The sequence below is a fragment of the Spermophilus citellus genome, assembly GCF_964194105.1.
Source record: "Spermophilus citellus genome assembly, chromosome: 18".
In the NCBI taxonomy this organism is placed as follows: Eukaryota; Metazoa; Chordata; class Mammalia; order Rodentia; family Sciuridae; genus Spermophilus; species Spermophilus citellus.
The window spans coordinates 38,575,825-38,596,815 of record NC_138200.1 but is presented as its reverse complement, the minus strand read 5'-3'; positions in this window follow the sequence as shown (position 1 = coordinate 38,596,815).

Below are 20,991 nucleotides of genomic sequence, written 5' to 3'. Positions count from 1 at the left end.
GTCCTTAGTTTCCTAATTTGTAAATGGGAATAAATAATAGCACCAGTCTTGGGGTAATGATGGGCAATAAACGCAATAAAGCATAGGAAGTATTTGATGACGAACCCAAAACATGAAAAATATTCAAATATTTTAATTGTTATTACTGTTCAACTATTATGCCATTATTATTGTTATTATATATGTATGTCTTATTTGTCAAGCACAGTGTGATCAATTTATCAATATCTCCCCTATAAAGTCGTTTTTCTCTGCCCACACAAGTTACTTCAAATCCAATTTTATCCAAGCCCTGAGTCTATGTGCTTTGATATGCTACCCTGTGGCCTCACAGATAAGAATGGAGATATTGCATGCATGTGGCGTTTTAAAGCTGCCTCTTGTTTACAGGTTGCACTTTAACTTTAAAACAGTCCTGGTGGGTTGTGAAGGTGTCATTACATAAAGTAGGTGGGAAAGCGAGGGACAGTTTGGGAACTGAGACACTCCTCAGCTGTGTTCATATTCTTTCTAGAAAGATGCTTTTGGAATCTCAAGGCTCTTGGAATCTCTTGAAAGCTCTTAGTGAACATGTTCTAACCCTTCACAAAGCACTTGGAGCTATCCGTGTAGCAGCTGAGGCCTCGAGCTCCAGCCTCAACCCTGGGAAATTACCAACTAGGGTGACTGGAAATCGTTCCACATTTGTTATGTGTCACCGTAATTTAGGGTTTGTCTTTGTCTCCCAGAGAGGTGCCACCTTAAAATTGCAAACTGAGACATCAACGGTGAGGCTCAGATCTCTCGTGCTTATGTTTAAAATTTTCTGGTTTTAAAATCCATGAGTTTTAGGAGAAAAAAATTGGCCATGATTCTAATGTTTGGGGAGGGACATTAGAGGCACTAAGGGAATATAAGAGTAAGCACTGACATTTTTAATTCCAGTTGAAAGGCAGCCAGGACAAATGGTGGGTTAGGTGGGGAAAGAATCTTTTGAGTTCAAGAAATGGTGTCTGAGCACTGTGCCTGTGGGGGTCGAAGAACAATTGAGACCTTGTCCCTGTGGTTGTTGAAAGGACCACAAACGTCATCTAGTATGTTGGGCATTGTGATAAATGTGGTTTTAGCCTAATTTTATTTCTTCGTTGATAATTTTACTATGTAATTATTTATTTTATTCAAGAAATGAGTGAAAATCCAGAAAGACTGAGTAAGCAACCCAAGATCATGCAGCAGGTAAGGACACACCTCACATTCGAATTTGGATTTATCTGAACCCAAAGGCCATTGTTGGGGTTTGAATAGAAAGTGTGTCCCTCAAAGACTGGTGTGTTGAAGGCTTGGTCCCCGGTGCAGCAATGTTCAAAAGTGGGGCTCTTGGGGAGTGATTGGATCCATGAAGGCTCTGACCATGGGTTAATCTATTGTTGGACCTCATAGCTGAATAGTCACCTGGGAGGTGGAAGCTGTTGGAGTGGGACTCAGTTACAGAGAGTGGATTTTTAGGGCCTTGCCTTTGGGCACTTGAGTACTATACTCTGTTCCTGGCCCCTTTCTTTCCCTCTCCTTCCTCCCCCCCCCCTCTCTCTCTCTTGGCTGCCATAAGTTTACAGCTTTTTCTCTGCCCTGCCTTCCACCATGGTGTTTCTGCCTTGGAACCATCTGACCATGGATCAAAATCTCTGAAGCCATGAACCAAAATAAATTTCTTCTTCTTTAAGTTGTTTTTCTCAGGTATTTTGTCAAAGTGGTGAAAAGCTAACAACCATGCTCATTACATGTTGCCACGTGGGTTTTACAGAGCCTACAGAGGAGAAGTCAAGCAAGCACACTAATCCTTGCAGTGCAGAGGTGGCATTATCATTGATTTTCCACTCATGATTCTATGAGAAGAAAACCACCAGGAGGTTCCCAATTCTACTTTCAGGATGTGCTTCTGGGGGGTTCTTACCAGTCCCCTGGCTTCTCTTTCCCACCACTTGAGATGTATGTAGATATGTATTTTTTTATCTTGCAATATTGCAAAGCTAGAGTGGGGGAAATGGAAGGGGGAGTAAATACATTTCCATCTATTAGTGAATATGTATTAAAACCAGAGAAATTCAGTTCATCATTTAAAAAAAAAAACATAGGGGACCTTGGAAGGAATCTGGCTCATTGTAGGCATTTTATACATTGGAGTCGAGTGAATGAATGGGTGAATGAATGAGTGAATTTCTAGACCCAAAGAGGTCAGTAGAAAGCCTGTTGAGCAGCCCATGGCTCTGTCTCTTCATGCACAGAAGTAGAAAATAAGATGAAGGCATCATCCCAAATCAGTCATTGCCCTATAGGAGGGGGATGAGTCAGAGCCAACATTGACGAGCGATTGTACTTTTTTCTATTTCAAAGGAATATTTTTAAGAGGGAAAATGTATTTGAAATCTTTAAAAAGTGGTTTAGAGAAGAAGTTTTGGAATCTTGATAGTAAGCCTTGCAGCCCCTGCTGGTATCCAGCTCGTCTGATGAGATGGTTTCCTTCTTGTCTTTTTCTAAGGGTACAATTTCAGGAGAGCCACTTAGCACAGCCTCCTGGCTCCGGAACATTGAATACAATCACAGCTCCAGCTTATTAAGTGAAAACCCATGAACTATTTTATGCTTACGCGCACACACACATGTACACACACACACACACACACACACACACACACAAAGTAAGTAAATGAGGTCATGTACATGAACAGGACCATATTACCATATTTATGGTAACTATGTGATGACTTCACATTAGTAAGGAAGAACACGTTTAGGGGATGTTGTTTGCGATTTTGTTTTCTTTTCTTGTTTATTGGTGACAGCAAAGACATCTGTATAATTTACCATCTGAAGGTTCATGATGAAGTTCTGGCTCTAGGATGTTGAAGGTGCCTGGCGTCTCGGGGACCTATAATTTCACATAGAAAGCAGGCGGGAGGGAGAGTCATTTGCTCTGCAGTGACGAGTTCCCCTAACTGAGGGTTTCAGGTGACACCTCCCATAGCTGCCCCCTGCCCCCGCCACAGTCATGCTGAGAGCAGAGGGCCTTGCTGGCCGTGGTCACCACTTGAGGATACATCTCTGGCTGGTCAGATCTTCTGAAAGTTTGGGAGCTGCCAAGAATATGGCTTTATGGGGAACATCTGCCCCCATCCCTTTTCTTTTTTGAGGTGCTAGGCGTGGAACCCAGGGAATTAATCATGCTAAGTGCACCCTGGACCACTGAGCTACACCCCCAGCCCACATTTCCCAACTTGTACTTTTTTTTTTCTATTGTTGCTGTCATTTGTCTGTTTTAAATTGTGTGAGCCAAAGAAAACATGCAAGCAAACCGAGTTCCTGGAGTCTTTTGAGGAAGGCACAGATGAGGCCTTTGGTCAGGGTACATACTCTGTTCTGTCCTTTTATTTCAGGGAAAAATAAAGCAGGGGCAGCAGGCTTGAAGAGTCTGTTGGAATGGGATGAAGGAGAACCAGGTAGGCCTGGCCGAGAATGAAAGAACGCCGTTCTTTTACTCTCTGCTTCAAGATGCATCAAGATTCTCTGTCCCACAATATAAAAATCTACAAGAAGGAGCTGGACATGGTGGCACATGCCTGTAATCCCAGCAGCTCTGGAGGCTGAGGCAGGAGAATCCCAAGTTCACCTCCAGTCTCAGCCACTCAGTGAAGCCCTAAGCAACACCCAGTCCCAAGGAGTGGCTCAGTGGTTAAGTGGCCCTGGGTTCCAAAGTACCAAATTCTCCTTCATAGTTGTGTCACCTGGACAAGTTCTCCTCATCCCTTAGGTTACAACTCCTAGGTCCCTCAGCAGAATTTATTAGCTGCGCTTCCCTGTTCCTATGTGTCTGTGACTAGCTTAACCAGGGCTCTCCCATTCTCTAGAAGCTCTCCCATGGCGGTATCTACAGCCACAAGCTGCTAGACACCAGGATCATTCGTCCTCCCCTTTGACTCCTTTGTGCCAAGGATATTCGCTGGCACTTAGTAGACTCTGAAATATTTGCCAATTAAGAAATAAGACAGTCTCTTCAGATTGGGTTGCAAGTGCACCATTGAAAACCTGTCTGATTTTGCAAATTTTCCAGGAACCCTTCTTCCTAGGAAAAAGCGTTAGAGCAGACTTTGGCACGGAGCTCTCAATTTGCTGTGGCCTTCATTTTTCTTAATGAAGATGAAGGAGAGGAGAGGTAGGAGAGAGTTTGGAAGGAATTGTTTGGAGATTTTGCTCCTCCACATTCTCCGTGTCATCAATGGGGGATGAAAACCTGTCTCTATAATGGCGTGTCCAGCAAACCTCTGACCACTGGAATCCCATCCACCCATCCAATATCAGAGCAGCAGATCTGGAGAGTGTGTCCTATTCCGCTGTCCACTGCTTGCTGGATGGGTGGCAGGGCTGGGTGGTGGGGGGTGGGGGTTCCGAGAGAGCTGGGGAACTAGAACTTCTCCCTCCCGCCCTTCCAAATCGTAAATTAACAACAGTGGACCTTGTTAAGTGCAGCCTCACAAATTAATATGAAATATAGTGCTTTTTCATAAGCTTGAGAACCAGATTTAAAAGCATATTGGTGTTTGTACACAGCAGGCCGTAATGATCCATTATCCTGCAGACAGAGGAGCTTGCAGCAGCACATAAAGCAGATGCAATTGGGCCATCTGCTTTGATTTCTGCAGAGTCCCCAGAGACTCAAGGGAGGAGCTGACAGTCCTCTCCATCTGCCCTTACATTATCAATTACAGTTGAATTATGCCGCATGCTGCAGGGCTGGCAGATACGGATGGGAGATTGTGGCACCTGAAAAATATAGAAGAAAATCCATATGTTGGGAACCAGCTGTTTATTTACAAGTCCTTGACATATTTCCTCACTTTGTCGGCTGTTGCCTTTTTTAAGGTTCCTAGAGACATTTCAGTTTAGTGTGAACTTGAGAAGAAATTAGGTGTAACAGCATAACACCACATGAATAATATTTCAGTTTCCTTTTTTTTTTTTTACAGTTGAAATGCACATGGAGCAAAAAAACATCAGGTCGAACAGATTTTAAATTATGAAAAAAAATAAGTTGTGAAAACATCTGGGGCGGCTGCTACAGCTTGTTATGTTTATAAAACATGTTGGAACAGGCGGGGCCGTGCACACTGTACATTTTTTGGCAGCTTAGAAATCATGTGTAAAACTGTAACTTTGATGAAATGGGAAGTGTTTATGAAAGCTCGGGGAGATGGAGGTGGAACAGAGTGGCCGGCCCTTTCATGAAGGCTCTTACCGCAGCTTCTAGGAATGCTGCTTGAAGGATGAAAGATGGTCTTTTGTTTTGTTTTGACTTTTTTCCTTTCTCAACAAGGAGCTTAGCTTGTTCCTGGTTCGGTTGGTTCTAGAGTGCAGGACCAAGGCGAGGTGGAGCGCCATATTGATTTACTGGCACTTGGGCTTTATGGCCCTGGCGGAAAGCACATTCTGTTTTCGTTTCATATCATGTCCTCTCCTCGCATCGTACCAAGCAAACAACATCCATGTGCACATGTCTGCATAGTTGAAGGCTCCCACTGAGTGCAGATGGAGATTTAGAAAGAGATGACAGTCCAGCCAGCTGCTGGGAGCAAGGGGATGGCCTCTGGCTGTGTAGGAAGGGGATTTTTTTGAGATGCCTTAGAGGTAGAGATACTTGAAGAGTAAAAGAAAAGGCAGAGGTCAGAAGTTAAGCTTCTGATTTTCCAACAATCACTTAACCGTTCCAGACTAATGCAGAAGGTCTCTTAGATTTTAGTCTAATTTCTCTTAACATGACATTCCCTTAACATCTAACATTTTCTTTCCTGCATGGCATTTTTGATGTATTTTACAATTTTGAGCTCACTAACTGGAGCTTCCTAAACAAGGCATGAGTTGACTTATTTTTTGCTACTTCCTTTAGACCAAAATGACATTTGACATTCCCTGAGTGTTTATAAAATATTGGACGAATGAACACATGAATGAATAAGTGCATTAATGCTCTGTGTGTGTGTGTGTGTGTGTGTGTGTGTGTGTGTGTGTATGTGTGTGTGTTAAATAACAGAAATACTAAGGTAAGTACAAAATCTGGGAACTGGGAAATTCTGTCAGCCCAGGATAGGGCCCCTGGATGCCAGCCTTGCTGTCAAGGAAGCCTCTTCTGGGCTGACCATTGCAGACAGGCACATGCCTTTCTCTATGTACCCAGTGCCTGGAGAAGAGAGGGCCACCGTGGGGGCGTGCTAGCAGGAGGTGCTTTTCTCTCTTCTCTGTTTTCACAACCTTTCAGCTTGAGGTCTACTGACTTTACCCCATTGCCTTCTGGCTCCTCCCTGACTGTGTTCCTAGCATCCATATTTATTCATAGTCTCATGGAAGTGAGGCTAGGGGCCCACGGTGATCCTCATGTGCTTCCGGGTGAAAGCTCAAGGCATGGGACCTGCTGGTGGCAGGCCCACCAGTACTCCTCTAATGATGTCTCCTCTCTCTTCACTTTCTTTCCCCCTTTTCTGGCCCTCTCCTTTCCCCCTACTCCTCCTACTCCTCCTCTTCCTCCTTCTTAAGACATTCTGCAAGTCTCTTCCCCTGACTCCTGTCTCCATCTTTTCCTTTGTCCATTTCTTTTTCTACTTAGATGCTGAGTGGATCCCATTTAAATGGGGTCTTATCACTTTGCTTTCCTACTCTCTTGTCTTCTGATGGACTCTGTTTTTCAGTCTCTCTATCAAGACCCCTGACCTCATTGTGCCTTGCTTTGAAAGGGTATTGTACTGTTCCAGTTGTAATGCAAATGGAGATAGACTCCCTGTTTTTTGCATGTTCCTCGGATTATAGTAGGTGCTTAGAGAAGATCCTGCCTCTTTACCCTCCCCTCCAACTCCTCCTCATCCTTGTTATGGGTGACTCCATCACTTACCCAGGAGAAATCCTTAGGTGTAGCCAAAATTGTCTTTTTCTTCTTTCATATGCTATGGCAATTTCCCTTCATTTATTTTCCTTGTTTATTCTATATTGTTTCCAGAATCCCACAACATAAAAAGATGGAGAAAAGACTAAGATATTGTCTGTTATGTTTTGACATCTTTAATTATTGTTTCTGTCCTTTTTCCCCTTCATTTCTCACATCATACTTAGGAGAAATGGTATGGTAATAAAGTTGCTGAGGGGGGACTGGAGTGGTCTGAGATTCCACTGAAGATGAGTGTCAAAGCCACCATTGAAACCCAGCCTCTGTGCACCTCCTGAGCTAATGCTCCATCACCACAGCCTAACGTCTTCAAAGTTAGCCTTTATAGGACCAGTGACCAGCAGATGGTCACTGAGACTTTTACTTTTTTTTTTTTTTTTTGCATCTCCTATGGAGTATAGCTGAGCAGGCAGGATAGGCAAAATGAAAATAATCGAATACCTAAGGGAGAGAAGAAAATCATTAATGCTTCATCAGCTGGTATCCTTGATAACCCTGTTTGGCTTACCTATTGCCACTTACTATACCACCACATGGCTTAAAATAGCAACTTACTAGGTACTTTCTCAAGATTCTGCAATTTGGGAAATACTCAAAAGGGGGAGTTCATCTCTGCTTCACCAGGCATCAGCCAAGATGGCTCCACGTGGCTGGAGAATTCCCTTCCAAGATGACTTAGTCATATGGATGGCAAGAGGGCACGCTGGCTGCCAGCTAGGAGCTCAGAGGGCATGGCATTGACCTTGTCTTATCTGCATGAATCCTCTTTACATGGCTGAGTTGGGCTTCTTACAATGTGGTGGATCTATTTCTAGCATCCCGAGAAAGGGTGTTCCAAGAGGATTCATCCAGACCTGTACTTCCCAATATAGCACCTGCCAGCCACATATGGCTATAGGGAACCTGAAATGGGGTTTGTCTGAACTGAAATGTATTTTAACTGCAGGATACACACCAGAGTTTGAAAAGGCAGTCTGAAAAATAAAAAGTAAAATAGCACTAGTAGATATTTATATATTTATTTCTTCAAAATGATAATATTTTAGTTAAATAAGGCATACTATTAAAACTAACTTCATGTGCTTCTCTTTTAAATGTGGCTACAAGAAAATTGAAAAGTATATCTGTGACTCACATTATATACTGCTTTGTTTGCCAGGCTTCTGATTGTATCACAATTATTATTGTCCCACTAACCAAAGCTGGTCACAGGACCAAGTTGTACTTACTCTGGGAAGGAGAGATCATACCTTTGTATTCAAGGGTATGAATACAAAGAAGTGGTTTCATTGAAAACCAATGTAACAAAATCTACCATAACTTAATTTTAATTTTGTTCAATTAAAAAAATAATGTACTGCACTTTGTAAACTGTCCTGATCCAAAAAGTTCTATAAAAAGTTAAGAGAAAAACTTCCAAATTTAGTTCATAAAAAGGTATAGTATTTTATGTTTCAGCAATGATTACACAACACACATTAGGCACTTATTGTATGTAAAGCACCAGGCACTACACACTGAAGCTAAATAAAGGGTTCTCATTAATACTTCAGGAATTCATAAGTTATAGATGGAAGAGTGAGCAATATAAATAACATAAACATAAACAATATAAATAATATAATAATATTTAATATACTCATAAAACTGTACTGTATTTCAGACCTTGTGGGGTGTGACAAAAATAAGGGCTATATAAGCTATTACTTATCTGTACTCTCTCCATTATATCATGTCTTTTGCTTGGTTTTGCGTCTTTCCCCACCTAGAGTTTCCAAGACTCTAGTTTCATGAGCTCTGAGGTAGAACCAGAAAAGGAATATGGGTAAGTATAATTTAAAAAGCTATTTCTCATGTGCATCTCTGGTCTGGAATCAGTCATAGCAGAGCTTGTTTCATGGTTGTTCCAAAGAGGTGAAGAAAGAGAGGAATGAGGTGGGAGAGTGGTTTTGGAAGAGAGGGTCCTTAGGAGTTAAGTGCTTTTGAGTCCTTGACAAGAGTTCAAAGAATACCGAAATATTGGTGATATTTTTTAAAACTAGCTTACAAAACTAGATTGCCTTACTTCCAGGCATTGTGGGTGGTAGAAGGGGCAGTTTGCTAGGACTACCATAACCTCAGACTGTGCAGCTTAAACAACAGAAGTCAGTTTTCTTATGGTTTTGGAGGTTCAGCATCTGAGATCAAGATGGCGCAGGGTTGGTGTCTTTCAAGGCCTACTTCCTTGGCTTGTAGATGGCTCCCTTTTCATGTGTCTCCATATGGTCCTTCTTCTGAATGGTTCTGTTCAACCACTTCTTTTTTATATGGATGCTAGTCATATTGGATTAGAGCCAAAATAATGGCCCCATTTTAACTCAATCATCACTGGGAAGACCCTATTTCTAAACACAATCATATTCTGAAGGGAGGGTGTGAGGACTTCAAAGTGCGAGTTCTTAAGAAACACAATTAATTTCATAGCCAGTGGTTTCTGAGATGGGTCCTCTCTCCATCAGATCTATTTCTGTGTTCAAAATCATCAACATTTGTTTGGAAAGTAGGAGTAAATACACTATCTCAGAGACACTCTAGAGCTGCCTAATTCCTGATTCTGAAGCCAGCTCTCTATGAAGAAGTGAGACTGAAAGCCATAGTTGCCAAATTCAATGGAAACACAGAGTTTCATGTCTATGTTGCTGCTCATATAGATGCACATGACTGTGATCACATGTGTATTTGAAGAACCCTTTCTGGGCTCCCTTTACCCTTTTCTTAGTTAGAAGCAGGGCTTTAGATCAAAACAGAGCCCCAGGGCTTCAGGCAGAATAGCCTCCTTTGAGAAGTCAAGATGGCGCTGGGCTGCCCACCAAGTGTCTGGAGTCCTACAGCCCTTGATGTCTAGGTCCAAGTTCCATGTGGTTTGGGGCCTCCAGGAGTGCTGTTTGGGACAGAGTAAGAATGCGGAATCTTCCACCTCCAACTTGGAGAGCTCTCAAGATGGACGGAAGTGCTTTCATTCATACGTTGTATTTCATGCCCACCATCTTGTGGGAAATTTCAAGAAAGATTTAGGATAAAGGAATGGTGTCCCAGAAGTCATCAAGAGCCAAGTCTTTTCTCCATTGTAGGAGGAAATAGCATAAATATCCACATCCTCATGATGCTGCAGGTGCCCAGGAGGTGGTTCCAAGAGGAATTCCTCCCTCTGTGACCCTGGCTCAACGCAATCTCCTCCTTACACATTTTCTAAGGCTTCGTACAGTGGGCCTCCATGGTCTCTCTTAACATCCAGTCTGATAGTGACAGTCCTGTTTGCCATTCACCTCTCTCTCCCTCTCTCTCTGGCTCCTTGTAGAACTCTCATCAGTGAAGCTACTTTAAGGTGTCCTGTGGTGATAATTCCTGCTGATAGTTACTAGGGAGGTCACAGCCATAGCTATGTCCTCTGTGAATGACAATAACCTTGTAATCCAAATTCCAAGTAGAAAAAAAATTTGTCACCCATGACTCGCTCATGAAGTCTACCATTCTTTGTCATTTTTGTCTTGACGCTTTCCTCTGCCAGAAGTCTTCTCCAGGTCTCTACTAAAATGCCATCCAAAGGACTTCCCCAACCCTCCTAGTACAAAACACCCCACCCTCTTTACCTTCTGTGCTCTGACCTCATTTTTTTTTTTTGGCGTGTCGTAGCACATTATTGTCTCTTAATGCTACTAAAGCCACAACTCACTCACCCACCTTGTATTCATTGCACAAATGCTTTTTTGAGCACCTTGTGTGTGGCAAGGAGTACATTATGTCATAGAGATACATAGAGGAATAAAAGAAAGACATCTCCTCTCTTTCTAGTGGAAGGCACAAATAAAGAAATGAATAAGTGCCCTGGATCATTTCATGGTGAAAATAAAGAAGAAAACCTCTTGGAAGCTGCTTTAACTTGAAGGGTCAATGAAGAGGAAAGGAAGAGAAGGAGCAGGTTTTACTCTGTCACCTGGTAGTTCTAGCCCTTGTTATAATTTGGGCTCTAATCCAGGTCTAGCAACAGGACAGGGGCAGATACTCTGCTGTCCCCGCATCCGTCTAGCTGCCCCCCTTTCCTCCCTTCAGCAATTGTCAGTTGTATCACAAGACTCCCTGGCGTGAGTGTTAATGGGTACAAATGGATGATCCAGGGGTGGGGACACTGGGAAGAAGGTGGGCTCATCCTCATGACAGATGTCAGAGTCCTGGGTGTGCCATGACATTCCTATGGTCTATCTCCATGTAGAAGCTGCTGACCTAAGGTTCATTTTGCAACTCTTGATCTCGGAAAATTCAAAGTCTTTTCAAGGTACAAAAACAATGACCTTTTCAAAATGCAAATTTGATCATCCTTTCCCTGCCTGAGCTTAAAACCTGGCACCGATGTCCCTCTGCTCTTGAGAAAAGTAACTTCTGCATGATGGCCTGTGACCTGGGGTGGGCTGACTCCTGTGTCTCCAGCCCCCATTTCTGCTTCCCCTGTTGTCCACTGCAGTCACACTGGGTAGGTCCCTTTCTGTCCTTTGAATGTACCCAGCTCCTTCTCTGCACCAGCTTCATACTCACGGATTCTTCCTTCTGGAATGATCTTTCTTCTAATTTAGCCAAGATACCCCAGCCTTAAGACTTAATACACCTAGTATGTGTGAGGCCCTAACTGGGGGAAAAAAAGAAGAGAGAGAGAGAGAGAGAGAGAGAGAGAGAGAGAGAGAGAGAGAGAGAGAGATTAATTTAATTCAAATAATGTCTTCATGGAAGCCTCTCATGATTCCTCATACCTTTACTATATAGCACACAACATATTTGCAACCTCAATTTATTTGATACATGTCTTCTCTCCCATTAGAGAATAAGATTCATTAAGTCTGGGATTATGATCATTTCTGATGACCTGTATGTGTCCACCCACCCCTGCCCCATGTCCTACCATATAGTACATGTTTGTTAATGTTTATTGAATGAGTTAACAACTGAATGAATGAATGAACGAATGAATAAAAATCTCTTTCTTTGTGTTCCCCTTTGGGCATAAATAAACTAAAAGTTGTTGAAGAAAAAAGCACCCTCACCCCAGTATAGAGTCCACTGCACAGAAAATGTTGGGTCATTGTTTACAGAAGACAACTCCCTTCCTCCTGCAAGTCACTTATTTGATGGTTTTGTTAGAGGGCATCCTGTCCTGGCAATAGCGTTGTTTAAGTTTTGTATGGGGTAGGGAGGGTGGTGTCCGGGGAATGACATCTGGAGTGAGCTGACCCATACTTCTCTGTCATGTGCAAGTCTTTGCATGTACCCCTATACATAAAGAGATTATTTCTATGTTTATTTTCACAACTTCCTTTTTTTTCTACTATTCCTTCCTCCTCGGCTCAAGTTACAATCCCCCCCTCCCCTAAGATTGTTGGTATAAATGGAATAAAATCAGTTAGGGTTATAAATAAGATTCAAGAGGAGTAACCAGCATCGGTTTGGGGGATGAGTGCCCCTCCCTCCTCCTGTATAATTTATCGTTTCTCTTCTGTAGGAAGCCAAATGATATTTCTCTAATTAACAGACACAGTCAACTATCGTATAAATCAACCTCACAGCCTTTTTAGTGATGCAATCACTTTATGATCAGGGGGTATAAATTAAACATCACAGATGCATCTCAAGCAGCAAAACATAATGGAATCAAAGAGGGAAGTCGCCTGAATCCAGAGGCGGTCTGGGCACCAAGGGTGAGCTTCACTATGGGAGCAGTGGGTTTTGCCCTAGCATAACAGGGTAGGTATCCTGTCCTAGGACAGGGACACTGTACATCCATGCACTTCCTGTTATATTGCTGCCTGTACGTGAGACTGGGTCTATATGACTCGGACAGTCCAGACGGTCGTGCAAACCTCAGCTTGGTACCTAGTCCCTGTGCAGTCTTTGGGGACTCCCTTACCTTGCTGAGTTCCATTTTATCATGCATAAATTGGAGAGATTAATCATGCTTACCTCATAACACAACGGTGGATCCATTAATATACAGCAGGCCTTAGGATAGTCCAACATGTAAAGAGAAGTTTAATGAATTCAAACAATTAGGATCATCATTATCCCCAGGCTCAGATACGGTGTATCTCTGTGTTAGTGTGCATAATCACTCCAAATGCAGATTTCTGGGTGGCAGACCCCGAGTCCCATCCCACAGTCTGGGATGAAACCTCACTAATGCTTCTGCAGGCTGCCTGTGAACCACATTTGGAAAGTTCTGCTCTTTGACATGCACAGGAAATTGAAGCACTTACCGAATACCTTGCTTGGTCTACATTCTGTACTACATGCTAGGAACAAGACGAAGCCAAAACACATCCAGGGAGCAGATTTAAAGTTATTTTTATATTTCCTCTTAGGAAGCAGACTCTGGGTGGGCTTTGCAGGGGCCACCACCCTTTCCTCACCCTCCTAACTCAGAGGAGCCTTCCTGTGAGGGTGGAGCATGGTGGGGCCATGAGACCCCATCTGGACGCAGGAGTGGGAGAGAGGAGCCTCCCAATTCTACTCGCACACACATGGATCTGCTCCCTTCCTCCCCCTCTCTCCTCCTACATTTGGTGACTATTTTAATAGTTCCTTCCAACATAGAACTTTGGAGAGAGGACAATATGTCACAGTTTATAAGACATTTATATGTTTGTGCTCTAATGTCAAATTCTCAGTTCTACGAGACCAGTGGGAAAGTGGGATTACTGTCTCCACTTAACAGATGTGAAAACTGAGGTTCACCAAAAGAAAATATGCCCAGGGTCACATAGTTACTAAAGGATGTGTAAGTTTGGGTTCCAGAATTTGTAATCCTAAATATGCTATTTTTTTTCCATGTTGGTCTTTTCTGATGCTTAGAAGGCAACTATTGTGGTACAAATGATACAAAGTACAATCATGTACAGAACACCATTGCATTTTGAGATGAAGCCCATGTGCTCCTGTGTCCATGTCTATTGGTGTGTGTGTGTGTGTGTGTGTGTGTGTGTGTGTGTGTGTGTGTTGGGGGTGGGAATAGAGCCACCTATTATAGCTCCTTGTCCTTCATCCCTCCAACTTCAGTATCTCCCACACTATCCCATCTACCTCAACCTCAGTGGTCCAGCAGAGTTTTCCATTTTCCACCTAAAGAAACATTGTCTGAGATGAGTCCTGGCATTTTAAGCACTTGGAGAGCCACAGTCCCTAGAAGTCATGGGCCATTTCATGGAAAGTCAAGACATTTTAAAGATTGAAAGGATTTGGGACATCTCCTTTTCCCACTTGACCCTACCTCTTTTCAGTCACCTAGACATAATATGCTCACAACTCAAGGAAAAGATGATCCAACCACAAATAGTGAGAAAAGAAGGATCTTGTATTAGCCTTTGAGGTTTCAAAAGTCCAGGCTGCAAAAGAAGGGAAAGACTCATGAGCATTGATTGGAGCAGACATCTGGGGGGAGCCTAAAAGGTAAGGTCCATTTTCCTGCTCTGAAGAATAAAAGAAAACTTTGGGAAGGGAAGAATGGCAGGGAAATAAGAAGGAAGACAGGTTGGTGACCTGGCAGGTGGATTAGAAGGGAAGGCAGCCCAGGGGAGCAGAGCAGAGGGGCATCTGGAGGCTCCCTGGCCTTGGATGAAGCATCCTTGATAGGATAGCCCTTTCCTGGGGTTTGCCCTTGGTAGGTGATGGGGATCTCTTCTGTAGCTGCAGAGTACCTGGCCACCACTCGGTAGCTCTACTGCAAAGACATTCCTGGGGTTCTACAGAGATGCTCTTTCTCATTGGGATGAGCCATGTTTACAAAGCCAGCATGCCTCTGGTTGACTGGCATCAGTGACCACGACTGATCTCAGTCCTCCTCTACCCCATCCTATATGGCCAATTGCCATTTCGATACTGAGGGACACTGGTACTTATTGGAGGCAGAAAGCACAGAGTCTGGGCCTCAGAAGAGCTGATAATACTTTAAAGAGAGCCCCCCAGCGTCAATATGTGAGGAGGACCATTTGAACTGTCTCAAAGATCTCCTATGTCCTCAGAGTCAGCACAATGATCAATAAACTGGGGCTACATATACACAAATGGGAAATCAGGCCATGTACCTTTGTGCCATGCCAGATATAATTTTATACTATAGTTGCATATAAATATGTGAATACAAGCATTGTCTGCTTAAAAAAGAATGAAGAAAAACGTGAGATGAGCAAATCTCTTGATTCTTCTTTATGCAGGCATTATGGTTGGTTGATGTAATATCCGCTGGAAAAAAGAGTTTTGATGACAATATAAGATAATGGCTGCCTCTTGGAGCCTCTTTCCAGGTGTTTATGCTTCAAGAATCTCTGCTCACATCGGATGGAGTAAATCCATCTTGACACCTGACACTGGCTGGCATTCACAGTGGTGACAAAGACAAGGGTAGGGGAGAGGGTCCCAACAGTGTCCTTTCTGGCAGCACCTTTGAAGTTCAAAATACACCATGTCCTATTAACCCTATTTAAAAAAAAATGTGAGACACAATCCATGAGGTCAACCTATCATTTTATTGTTCCCAGATGATTCAGCTGAAGCTATTAAAGTCCTTGGGAGGAGACTTGAGATAATGTGGCTGCCAAACTTCCACATCTTCTGTCCCTCCCTGCCACTCTGAATTACGAAGCCGTCCTATGTCAGCAGTCTTCCTATTGAGGCCTATTGATCTGGAGGTGGGTGAACTCATTTTTCTTTTCAAGGTATGAAAGTGGACTTGGTCCTGGCACTTAAGAGTGGGAGGAAGTGGGCTTCCAGCCCCCTTGGCCCACCCTGGCTCATTAACATGGAGACTACCTTCTTTGATGAGTTCATAAGTGTTTCACAGACAGGAGAGATGTAGCAACTTTGCAAGACACTGTTTAAAGATCTTCGACATCTGAGAAAGCCACAAAATCCAATAATCCTACTTTCAGAACTCCAGGGTGTCCAAGGAGATCAATCTTATATCTAAACATCACATAAAGAGAGTGCATTGCATTATAGACTGGTTTCTATTGAACAGCACCTAAGAAACAGCATTAGTTAAGAGAGAGAGAGAGAGAGAGAGAGAGAGAGAGAGAGAGAGAGAGAGAGAGAGAGAGTCTGTCTATAACGGAGGGAATGGAAAAGGTTGTCAAATTCTGTAAAATTTTCCCCTTGATTAAAGCTGCACTTTCAAAATTGTTACATTATTAACAAAAGTCAGCTTAGCTCCAATTTATCTTCCCGACAGTTTCCTGATGGATTAGGTGTTGGGAACAAACTGGAGGGGCTTTGATGTTCTTTGGGTGCAGACAAAGCCAAGACTAATTCTTCCCTTGTTAACTGCAGTAATACCTATCTTTCCTAACCTAATCAGAGTGGGAGATGGCATGGAGATGGCATTTTCTTGGGTGTTTCTAAGTCTGTGCCCATTGTGGCATGAAACCCTCAAGGCAAATGACATTTGATATTAATTAAAAATCAGAATCTAAATACTAGTGAAGATAACACCAGATTCAGACATGCTTTGAAAGTCATATTTGTCTTTTTGAGGGATTTGAGGTTTGGTAAAATAACAAAGTCAAATTGTTCTGGCCTCAGGTAGGTCAAGAGAAAATTCTGCAAAGATCCTCCTGCCGAAGTGGACAGAAACTGCTTTTGCAAAATCCCAGAGCAGTGCCCCTTTTCTTGAAATCTAATAGCACTGAGAGATGTTTCCCATCTTTTTTTCAGGATCAGAAATAGTTTCACTCAGCTCCATGTTTTATCTACTTTTCCCAATTTGCTGATCATTATTAATATTTCTAAACAAGTGTTGCATGGAAAACCTAATCTCCTTTGTATGGGAAGGAAACATTTCTGTGCTTAATGTAATTTGAGAAATGCTAGTGAAACAAAAAGTTTATAAAGAGTTCGTGATTTCAGGACTTCTCAGAGCCTTTGTGCTAGGTATCCTGTGAATTTCCAAGGGGTAAGGGAGAGCACTATTGTTGAATGTTGTAAGCATATTTGATTGTGAGGTTCTGTAGCAACAAGTCTCTCTCTTGGTGTCAACTACTTTTATGGAAAATCATATTGGAAAATGCTGGCCTTCCCCATTTCATTTTTAGTAGCAGCATGCTATTTACCTGGGAAGAAGCAGAAGTGAGTAGGTTAGAGTTTTCCTTAAAATACTTTCCCACTTTGGGACTCTGACAAGACTGATTTTGTTTTTCAAAATTGCAGCAATTGCCTAAGTCTCTAATTCTAGTTACTGCTCATTTGACAGGAGGTGAGCTTTCCCAGGTACAAACAAGAGTTTGGAATTTAAGTAAACAATCATCCCTTGATATCTGCTGGGGATTGCTTTTAGGGTCCCCTGAAGATACCAAACTTCTTAAGTATTCAAGTTCCTAGAATAAAATGGCATATTATTTGCCTTATCCATATGCATCCTCCCACATACTTATTTTTTTCCTTTTTATAATTTATTTATATTAGTCATATATAATGTTAGAATTTATTTTAGCATAATTATAAAAAATATAATTTGCTTTAATTCCGTCCTAGTACTTTCTCTTTCCTTTCCATCCTCTCTTTCCCTATTACCTTCCCTCGAAACTACTGATCTTCCTGCTTTTTAGTTATAGTTTAGTTATAGTTTCTTTTTGATTAGTGTCTTGTGGATATACACAATGGTGAAAGTCACTGTGGTATATTCATACATGTATATAGGAAAGTTAGCTCAGATTGATTCCACTCTTCTTTCTTTATTCTGATGCCTCTTCCTCCCCCAGCTCCTCTGATTTTTCTTCCATTTGGAAGGAATGTTCCCCACCCTCCATCTCTTTCTCTCTCCCTCTCCCTGTTTTCCCTTTATTTTGAACTAGCTTCTGCTTATCAGAGAAAACATTTGAACTTTGATTTTCTGGGTCTGGCATATTTCACTTAGCATTCTAGATTCCGATTTTGTTCCTTTACCGGGAAATACCATAATTTCATTCTTATTTATGGCTGAGAAATACTCCATTATGTAGATATACCACGTTTTCTTTATCCATTCATCTACTGAAGGGCAGTTAGTTTGGTTCCATAGTTTGGCTATGGTGAATTGCACAGCCATAAGCACTGATGTGCCTGTATCACTCTAGTATGTCGCCTTTAGCTCTTTTGGACATATACTGAGGAGTGGGCTTGCTAGAGCATATCATCATTCCATTCCTAGATGTTTGAGGAACCTCCATACTGCTTTCTAGAGTAGTTGCACCGATTTGCAGTCCCACCAGCAATGCATGAGCGCGTCTTTTTCCCCACATCCTCATCAACTCTTACTATTTGCATTCTTGATAACTGTCATTCTGACTGGAATGAGATGAAGTCTCAATAAAGTTTTGATTTGCATTTCCCAAATTGCTAGAGATGTTGACCATGTTTTTTTTTCATATGTTTGTTGGCCATTTATCTTTGTTTCTTTCTTTTTGACAAGTGTCTGTTTAGCTCTTTTGCCTACTTATTAATTGGATTATTTGTTTCTTTTGGTGTTAAGTTATTTGAGTTCCTTAAATATTCTGGATATTAATGCCCTATCTGAGGAAGAGTTGGCAAAGATCTTCTCTCATTCTGTAGGTTCTCTCTTTATTGTCTTGTTGCCTTTGCTGTACAGAAGCTTTTTAATTTGTTACCATCCCACTTACTAATTTTTGGTTTTATTTTTTTATGCTTTAAGGATCTTGTTAATGAAGTTGATTCATGTGCTGACATGTTGGAATGTTGGGCCTATATTTTATTCTTGCGATTGCGAGTTTCTAATCTAATTGCTAGTTCTTTGATCCACTTTGAGTTGACTTTTGTGCAGGCTGAGAGATGGGGACCAGATTTCATTCTTCTACATATGGATTTCCAGTTTTCCCTGAACCATTTGTTAAAGAGGATATTTTTTCACCAATGTATGTTTTTGGCATATGTCTAATATGAGGTAACTGTATTTAGGTGGATTGTCTCTGTGTCTTCTATTCTATACCACTGGTCTCCATGCCTGCTTTGGTGCCAATACCATGCTGTTTTTATTACTACAGTTCTGCAGTGTAATTTGGGGGCTAGCATTGTGATGCCTCCACCATCACCTAGGATTGCTTTGGCTATTCTGGGTCTCTTATTTTTCCAAGTGAATTTTAGAACTGCTTTTTCTAGTTCTGAGAAGAGCGTCATTGGTATTTTGATGGGGATTGCATTGAATGGCCATTTTGACAATATTAATTCTACCTACCCAAGAACATTTTCCCATACACTTTAAATCACTCCCAGTATTGTACATTTTATGCAAATAGCTGTTAAATTGTATCGTAGAACAATAAGAAGGCAAAAATGTCTGTACATGTTCAGTATAGATGCAATTTCTTTTTTTGAGCATCTCCAAGTTTTTCCTGTTTGTTCTATTCTTACACACTTGAGAAAATCTGAGACCAGAAATCTCATGTACTTCATGATCAGTATCTGAATGAAAAGTGAAGAGAGTCCTATCATGGGCACAGGAAATTTTCATACCAAGTGATGCAAACTCATTCATTTCCTAGTGCTTATCATCTTTTTCTGAACCTCTTACATTATTCCCATCCAGTTCCATGTAGACTCCTAGAGAGCTTGGTTTCCAGGGCTATAATTTATATTGGGATTACTATTATAACTTTATCTGACCTAGCTTCAGCATTCCATCCTCTCCCTTACAATTATTTTTGCATTCTCGTTTGTAAAATATGGCTCAATGCCCTGGGGACATATACAGACACAAAATTTGGAACAAAAAATAGGTTAGAGGAGAGGTAAAATCAGAAACCCCCCAACATGAGAACTCTGACATGCCCTCCCTCTGGACTCTGAGACCTCTTTATTTTGTACTAGTTCCAACCTAAGTAAATTCCATGTTATTTAGTTGGTGAGACACTAACTCTTTTATGACAAAATGAATTAGTGTGCTACTTATATATTTTAAACTTAGTTAGACCCTCCCTAAAGGCTCAGAGCCAAGTCAATAAAGTTATGTTTGAAGATGGAGTTTGAAATTCTATTTTCATTCATTTTAATGGTTTACAAGTAAATTGCATTTTCTACTTCATTCTGTGACATAAGTCAATAGGTATCCAATGTAAATGTAGTTCATTTATATTTGAATTGATGTTCTGTCCGCCATTACCTTATGTTTCTAATGCATTCTGATACATTAGTGAATAGGCTTGTCTGATTAATCATTAGCACATGAAAAGAATTAGCTGCTGCCTGCCAAATGGAATTATTGACACTGATAAGAGGACCGATGATGGGATCACCTGGAAACAGAGTATGTAATTGAAGGGGAAAAAAAAGCCTCAATAACTATGGACAACGCTGGGTGTGTTTCATTAATTCTCTACATGATAGGCTTTGTGTATTTTTATTAACAGAATCTTCTAAAATCTAAAATGAATGAAATTTGTCTGGATTTACTTATAAACTTTGTTGCCTGAAATCAAAATATGGTTTTCAGTACAGGGGGAAAAGTTCTTGAAAGCTAATGCATCTCCTAAAAAGTCCTTATTGCTAATGCATCTCCACCTCAGCTCCTCATTTGTAAAACGAGATAATAATACCACACAACCCAAATGGAGAATAAGACAGGCTTTAGAACCTTCAAGAAGTAAACAGAGCACAAAGAAAGCACTTAGAAGCCTTCTCTAGAATGATTCCCAACCTGAGGTTCTGTCCTACTTAACCTGAGTACCCATGTTCCAGGTGGCCCATCTCATCCCAATTTTGGCTAAAGAAACGTGTGGGTGGGGGCACATGTATACAGAAGCACACACACACACACACACACACACACACACACACACACACATGCACACACATATGTGCACACATATGCACATATACCGTGGCACAGATTCACATTTTTAAGAAGTCTCATGCTGTGTGTATTCTCTACTTCTTGACCCCTAGTGCCAAACATGGGCAAAGGAAAGAGACTCAAAGTCCATGTAATGTGTAGCAACTCCAGTGTGTCCCAGAGTAAGGCAGCAACACAT